The sequence below is a fragment of the Crinia signifera genome, chromosome 8, assembly GCF_055691185.1.
Source record: "Crinia signifera chromosome 8, ASM5569118v1, whole genome shotgun sequence".
NCBI lineage: Eukaryota > Metazoa > Chordata > Amphibia > Anura > Myobatrachidae > Crinia > Crinia signifera.
This window is the reverse complement of record NC_139224.1, coordinates 107,752,520-107,761,114: the sequence shown is the minus strand read 5'-3', so window position 1 is coordinate 107,761,114 and position 8,595 is coordinate 107,752,520. Positions and strand designations below refer to the sequence as shown.

General features: G+C 43.7%; 1 long non-coding RNA gene across 1 annotated transcript; it reads left to right on the top strand.

Moving 5' to 3' along the window:
- The first annotated feature begins 810 nt into the window (after positions 1 to 810).
- On the top strand, positions 811 to 3,984 carry LOC146027066 (uncharacterized). Its single transcript, XR_014454649.1, has 3 exons — positions 811 to 928; positions 2,077 to 2,099; positions 3,850 to 3,984. It is a non-coding gene; the product is annotated as an uncharacterized LOC146027066 (long non-coding RNA).
- The last annotated feature ends 4,611 nt before the right edge of the window (positions 3,985 to 8,595 follow it).

Here is an 8,595-nt window from a genome sequence, read left to right as displayed (position 1 = left end):
ATATATATATATATATACGGGACGCTCCAGGAGACTGGTATATACAGCAATACAGTAGATGCACAAGCAGAGAGGTATTATTATTAATATATATATATATATATATATATATATATATATATATATATATATATATATATATATATATATATATATATATATACGGCAGTAGAGGCACCAGTACAATGGTATTAATAGTTATTTATATGTCAGTACAGTATATGCACCAGCAGAGAATATATAGTTTACTACTAGTTATATAAGGCTGTAAATGCACCAACAGGAAGGTATTATACAGCAGATGCACAAGCAGACTGGTATACAAGTGGTTAACACATAACAACAGTGCACATATACTGAAGTGGCCAGGTAGTACTTCAGTGGCAGTGCAGAGCACACACCAGAGAGCAGAGCAGACAGTGGCACTAGTAGGCATTGGCAGTCGCCCCAGCAGCAAAAGAAAGACAGCTCCCTAACCTAACAAAGCTCTGCACAGTCACAGACTCCTATCCCTAACAACTCACAATTGACAAATGGCCCTAGATTCTCGCGGTTTATATAGAGGTCCGGATCTCGTGAGAATCCTGCACTGGGCAATGATGTTTTGCCCACGCACCTAGATCCGAATCAGGAGGGAAGCTCTGAGCGCCGATCGGATCCGGGCTCGGATTACTGACGTTCGTGTGGGCTCGGATCTGGTAAATCCAAGCCCGCACATCTCTAGTTTTAACTGTAAATAAATCTGTATTTGCTGCCAGTACTAAACATAACACATTCCACCCACCATCAGGAACTGCTCTTTTCCTTGGCCTGGAGAAGGTGGACAAGAGCTCAACTCAATGGATGCGCAAGGTGATGGGTGGATACACGGGATGGGAAATTCTGTTCAATGTGGTAATTGTGGTCAGCATGGTGCTTCAATGGAAAGGTGAGAACCCCTGTGTGATTTTACTACTGTACCCATTTATTGTAGTATAAGCAGAACATAACACTACTGTAGCTACTTTTATAACCATTATAATATGTGTTCATCTATATGTCATGCTCTACTACTATTGCAATTCTTTTTTGGGATGTTTCCTGTACTAAAATGCCTCGTTCTTCTGCCTATGTGCAGTGGATGATATGTGACACACTCTGGACCATGGTGCAGATTCCGACCAGTTTAAAGGCCGAATTTTGCCCCTCACCTTATGGTCAGGGATTGCGCATGCACGAATATGCATGTGAGCAAACCCCAGGAGGGTATGGCTTCAGCGAGTTTCACACTGGCCGGGCCGTTCGCTCTAGGAGGGGCGGGCCTGGGATGGTCCAGTGGAACTCCCAGCCTTTATGGGTGTGCCCATTGAAACAAAGGGCGTAACCCTGCAGTTTCAGGCGTGTTGATGCCCGACCGCTTGCGGTGGGCGGCTGATGTCAGCGCCGGCCCACCACAAATTCAGGATAAAGCTGAGTAGACTCTCTAGTCACAGTCAGAATATGTATACCTCTGCCTACAGTCTGTATAGGGAAAGATTTGGGTTCCCTTGTTATGCAAGGACCCAAATCTGTTGTGGTAAGTGTATTTGTATTTTTAGCATACAGTACATGCCTGCTGTGTCGAAATGTCTGGGTGATTCCCATATTTGTTAGGCATTGTCCCAGACTCTCAGAGAAAATACCATCCTGGATCCTGTAGTCATCCCCTGAAATAAGTAGAGTTGTGATGAGACCATCCACTGCAAATATCATTATCTTGGCTCAGTCCCATGTGGTGCAATGCCGTCAATCACAGCATTTTGAAGCATGGTCAGAATGGGAATCCGGTCACCCCACACATGCCCCTTTTACCTCCCACATGGAGGGAGTACTAAAAAGCATGTCTTTGCCTAAAAAAAGACAAAGCTGTGCTCAGCACGATCACTCAGCATAAAGCATTGCGTGTGCTGAGCGTTTGTGCTGATGCACAGCACTTAGCTAAATAGCTAAGTCTTCACGTGTGTGCGGGGCTTAAGATTGCCAGTGTAGAGCTGTTAATGCGTGACCTTTTGCATTAGAATTTATCCTACAATTTTCATATGTTCTTTTTATTCTCAGGTCGCATTCAAAATACTCAAAAGGTAAATAATTAAACAATTTTGTTGCTGCTAATTACTGCATTGCTCCCTACTACACAACCTCTGTCTTTGCTCCATCAGCAACAGCAGTTATTTATTATTTATTTAGTTATTAACAGTTTCTTATATAGTGCAGCATATTCCATTGCGCTTTACAAAAGTAGACAGTGAAACAACAAACAGGGTGTTTACAGACAGTCAAAATGTAGGAGGGCCCTGCTCGTAAGCTTACAATCTATAGGGTAATAGGCATTGATACATAAGAATAGATACTGTATTATTTATTGCATCTATTCCACCAGAAGGCAAGGTTCTATGACTGGTTCTGGAATTTGATAAGCTTGTCTGAAGAGATGAGTTTTCAGGGACCGCTTATAGATTTGGAGACTGGGGGAGAGTCTTATTGTGCTTGGGAGGGCATTCCACAGAATGGGTGCAGCCCGGAGAAAGTCCTGCATTCAGAGTTAAATTGGGTATATTATATACAGTACACCAATATACCTCTGATGTATCAAACTACTCATTTATTGTTCACTTTAAAAACCACTGCAGCTAATGATCTAATTGCACCAATTCTATGATATTAGGCCTAATTCAGACCTGATTGCTCATGTACATCTTTACATACAGTATGACTGTCACCTCCCTCCCCTACCCGTGTGAACACCTCAGCAATGTCTGCACCTGCACAAATACACTCATACGCAGACCCCCTGACATCAGAACGTGTCGGAATTCACCTCATTCTGATCCAACTAGAATCAGGCCCAATATTTTATGTTAATCATTAAATAAATAAATACAATTAAGTAAATGTTAGTATTTTTTTATTTTTTTAAACTGACCTGGTGAACTGTGTTGTCCTCTTGACCTTCCAGGCAGGGCAGGCAACAGGGGGGTCAAAGGGGACACCTGTACCGGGCCCCAAGCTTGTGAGGGGCCCCAAAATTTTGAGCTGCTCAGGGACTGTAAGCATTGCTGCAGCAGTGCAGTGCCTAGCAATGGTTTATAAAGGCACCCGCCTGGATTCCTGTAAGGGTACTTACCCGGACCTCCGCCAGTGATTATGAATTATGTTTCTTTTGTAGCAATAAAAAAACACTTAATATGCAGTATACTAAAAATGTTCTGCTCAAACGGATGTGGTTAGGGGGGGCCCCAGAGATATCAGTGTATGCAGCCACAAGATTTCTGTTGCCGGTCCTGCTTCCAGGTCCTCTTGGGGCATTAATGATACAATTTTACTTTGCCTATAGTATTTGTAAAATGCAACAGAATTTGCTGGTGCTATATATGTAGCTATTAATATTAGTAACAGACAGTGTTCCCTCTAAGCTGTGCGCGAGCGCACACAACTCGCCGAGCGTGCGCACAGACATTACAACAGAGCGCACATAGCAGCAGTGGTCCCTTTTTGCAGTTGTGGACTCAATTAATGTGTGTTTCACCCATTAACTACATTGTGTGCTGTGTTTTCAATGTTTAAATGTTTAATATCATTTTGAAGTAAAGTTGACACAAATGCGGAATGTCATTATCCAGTTATATATAAGTGATGCACAAAATTTTTAATTTCCTTCCAAAGTTGCACAGCCAAAATCTTTTGCTGCACACAGCCTTCGTAAAATTAGAGGGAACATTGGTAACAGACCATAAAAGTATTCTATTTATGGGGTGGAAAGCAGACAAGTTATCTTGTGTCAAAATGTTGAAATAAAATTGAAAATCTCAATGACCTAATTGTGTATTTCAGATAAAACTGGAGATTGTTGCTTTTGCAGTCTTCATTGTTGGAAATCTTGCCATTCTGATCACCCTACTGGTTGGCGTTGGAAGCTCTTAACAGATTCTGTTTGTAGGAGGAGGAAGTTACTTCTTTATCCCTGCCAAAGGCCAAACTGTGACTGCAGAAGGAAATAATAAAATTTGATGAAACATTTTTATTTGATTTGCAAATTGCCAAAGTCCTTCTCTAATGTGTGCGAATCCAGAATACTTCACTGTGCCGGATGCAGCGGAAATGCCTACAGTGACTGATTCCTGTGCGTGAATAAGAGAACATAACATGTATGGCTACATTTTCACAATAGATACTGTTTGTGTTTTTGGTTTTGTTTTCTCTGTTTTTATTTAAGATTATCAGTCCTAAAGTCTATGTTTGCAACAATTGTCAGAACGTGTAAAACCTATTTATACATTTTTTTAATCCCTCTGTGACTCTTATATTAAAGGATTTTGACCCCATTATCCTAGTTGTTACAGTAGCTCCCTCCCTTGTAGGACAATAGCCCAAGGCTAGATTTGCTCCAAGGCAACCTTGGCACCCACCTAGGGCCTGGCCGATCCTAAATGGCTCGTGAACAGGCTTCTGAAAAACTAAAATATCCATCCCATGTATTGCTGTTCAGTCATGTGCAGTCTGGAACCCCCGAAAATGCACTGCACTCTGGGTAATGGTCTGGCTGGACTGTTCTGAGTATGCGCAATGGCAAATTGCAGACGCCTAAGGGTAAATTTACTAAGATGGTATACTATCTTAGTGTTTTACCCCCTGGAGGCTGTTCATTTCCTAGATGTCTCTCACTCTAGATGACTCCAGTGACGACAGAAATCTACTAAATAATAAGGGTATCTTTATGTCTTGATCATTTTATTTGACTCACCCATATATGGACCATCTGGAGTGAGAGACACCATATAGAGATGAACAGACTCTGGAAGGTATGTTTTCTAAAGTGTGGGCTTTTCGAAGAGGGAGATCAGATTTGAGCTATTTTCTTCTACAAAGTGCTATGTAAATAATTAGAATGTGATTGGTTGATTGGTTGGTTGATTACTAGTGGCAACATATCCACTTCCACACTTTAGCATACTGTATATACCCTGGGTGTCTGCAATTTGCAATCACACATGATCAACATCAGGAGGACTGGTGGTGAGTTTGGATGACAAGGAAGGCATCACTGTGCAGGCAGGTAAATAAACAAGCTAGCTGTCTATCTATCTATTAAAGTAATCATCCATTATGTTGATGACGGGTTAGGGTATTATGAATAAGGTATTACGGTTGGAGTAGAAGTTAGGTTATTAGGGTTAGTTTAGGGGACCGGGTTTTGGGGGACCCAAAACTGGTATCTTGCATAGGGCCCCATGAGCTATAGCCATGCACTATAGCCAAGTAAAGCCCTTCCTACACATGCTAGTAGCATCATACAAGGTAATAATAGCGGCCCCCATTGCCATCACATAATTAACTGGGGACACCGTGTTAAATAATGTAATCTGAGGGTGAAATGTTGCATAATGTGTGCTGGCAGCTCTACAATGTGACATACAGTAACATGAACTAGGGCACTATGGTTCTGAAAATGAACTACGGCACTAATATACTGTAGGTCAGTGGTCGCCAAACCGTCGGTCACGAGCTACCAGTAGTTCGCCCACTGTTGCCCGTCTGCACCTCCCGTCTGGCCGCCCATGTGTCTGGCACCCGCTCCCGCTTGTCCGTGGCTTGAGGCGGGCAAGAGGGCAGGGTGACCAATTCACAAGCTGGGGGTCATCAGCAGCTGGCGCGCAGGGGTCCCTGCAGCGTATGTGATATCAGCAGTGGGGTCCCTGGGGTGAATGAGAACGACTAGTTCCCATCCGCCCCAGGGACCCTGCCACTGGCTTCACATATGCCGCAGGGACTTCCTGCCCGCCGGCTGCTGATGAGTCCCAGCAAAACAGTCACGGTTACCCTGCCCTCCCGCCAGCCTCACAGGATTTCTGCAGCCAGGGGCCTCCTTGGTCCTATTGGTGAGTTGTGGGAGTGGCAGCGCAGTTCAGGCAGGGACATTCTCTTAGCCCACAGTCACATGGGGCACGGCAGGCAGGCACCGCCGCACTCAGCAGTGAACTTGGCCACGCTGTCCCCTGTCATAGCCGCAGCGTGTTCTCATCAGCAAAACCTCCTCGTCTTCAGCCACATACTGGCTGCCAGTGCCCACTGTCACATCTGCAGCATGTCCGCCCACCACTGGGCTCAGCAGTGGGATTAGCACAGCTATTGTATCCTGCAGCCCAACGTGGGTCACTAGTGTGCAGCGCCTGAACTCTGACTGCACTGCACTTCGGGACAAACATCCCCCATCATTGACAATAACATACACATCTGTGCTGCCCCTCACAGCCACTCTGTACCCACATACAACAGTGCTGCTTTGTAAACATAGTTCCTGCTGCCATAAGCACAGTGCCCACTACAGCTGCCAGGCAACCTCTCACCCATTCCTGCCACCACACATGCATGTTGAGAGGAGCAAGTAGACAGCCCTGGTACACAAAGCACTCTCACTACAGTGGTGTGGTTACTATTTCCTGGCAGCAGACCTATTGCCTGGCATGCACAGGGGGGATCAACTGTATGGGTAACTACTGTACCTGGAGCAAATGGGGTGGATAGTTACAGGAGCATGGTGGGTGAGTAGGGTAATGTAAGAGGGGTAGGGGCTTAGACCATTGGGGTGATGGAGGTAACAGTGCTAAAAATATGGGTGGTTTCTGCCATGGCAGGTGCTGAGGTTGTGTGAGGAAGCGTTAATAATAGAAGTCTGGGGGGAAATAATACAGCTTGCATGCTACTTATGTGGATATGTACTGGGCATTATGGTGTGTGGCATGTTGTGTAATGGGCATTACGGTGTGCGGCATAGATCAGGGTAATTGGTCAAATTTTAGTAGCTCTAAGGGAGGTTTTTTTGTCTTTTTTTGCCGCAAGTGGCTCCCGCTCAATTAAGGTTGGAGACCACTGCTGTAGGGCATAAAATGAACAACTGCTTCAGAGAGGAGTTTCTAGAGATAAGATTCCTGTCAAGTTATGTTTAGTGTCGAAGCAGATGCATTTTTACTACTCTTAATAGAACAGTGCACAATCTGAACCACAGCCTATGTATTTTTATTGTACTGCGAACTATTTTTAACAAAGCATGGGAGAGAGCAGGGCCGCAACTAGCAAAGGCTTCAATTTGGGGGGGGGGTGGTGGTGGTGACAGAGACAAAAAGTGGGAAAACCTTAATGCATTGAAAGTAAGTAATGGTGGAGGAAGGCTTCAGAGGGCAGGCCATGGCTGGATTAAAGGGGTGGCTCAGGGGGCAAGTACTGCCAGGCCCCGTTCAGGCTCCCCCCCCCCCCCCCCCCAGCTGGATCTCCCCTGACCAATCATTATCTTATGCCTTGTATGATGACTGTGACTGGGCACTGGACTAATTAGCAGGGTGACAACATAAAGAGACTGGGATCACCTGGCACAATAAAGTGCAAGTGTGATGTAATGACATCACTAGTGCTGAATAATATTGTGACAGCGTGCAAGGCACTTGCCACCACTGCTTCTTTGTGGAGCAAGGAAAAGATCCAGAGCATCAAGTTACTTCCTTGCCCCAGTTCTCAAGAATCCTAGTTTTGGCCCTGGATAGGGTATTCCTACACTTCTGGTTTACCTAGTAACATATCTGTGTAATATATATAATATATATATGATATATATATATATATATATATATATATATATATATATATATATATATATATCACTGTGTGGACTTTCCTATATGTTTTATTTGCCTTTTTAGCAAGTATAATAAAGTATTTTGTTTTATTTTGTTGTTTAATTTCTTATATCCTCCAAATTTCACTGTGTATGCATTTTTACACCAAATTAAATGCAAAATCTCTGGGGTATATTAATGTGGGGCAAGGTTTTGCAAGCAACCATACTGGATATCTGGTCAGATGGTTATCCGTAACCTATATCAATCAATGGTTTAACAAGTTGACATGCTCAGTATATCGTATACACAGTGCCGACATATGAAAAAGAGATGCCTATAGTTGCTTTAAATACCATCCGTAGTGTATAGGATAGGATGTTGGGAAGGTTAGGGTTAGGCGGTGGGGGGGGGGGGGGGGGGGTTAGGGTCTTGAGCAAGTCAACATTTGCATTTTTGTCCTGCTGATTGTAGACCACCTTAGTCGTTTGACCACAAAATGTAACGCAGCACTAATATTGAGGACAAACACTCCAAGCTCTTCACTTAATATTAATACCGCTTTACATTTTAGGATCAGTGGGGCAGATGTATTAAGCCTTAACAAGAGATAAACGCAAAGGTGATAAGGAGAGATAAACGTCCAGCCAATCAGCTCCTAACTGACTTTTTTCAAACACAAACACAGGCTGTATCATGGCAGTTAGCAGGTGATTGGCTGGATGTTTATCTCTCCTTATCACCCTTGGCTTTATCTCTTGTTAAAGCTTAATACATCTGCCCCACTGTATTGTAAATCCACAATTTCATAACTATATCTGATCACCGGCCATGTTCTTCTCCTTACCGGGCAGTTGGGTAAATAACTTGTTATTTGTCATTTATATTTATGTTAGAGAGTTGAGCCAAGGTGTCTGGTGTTGCTCATGTTCTAAGGAGGAGAACATCTCTGTCACCGTGGGACTGAATT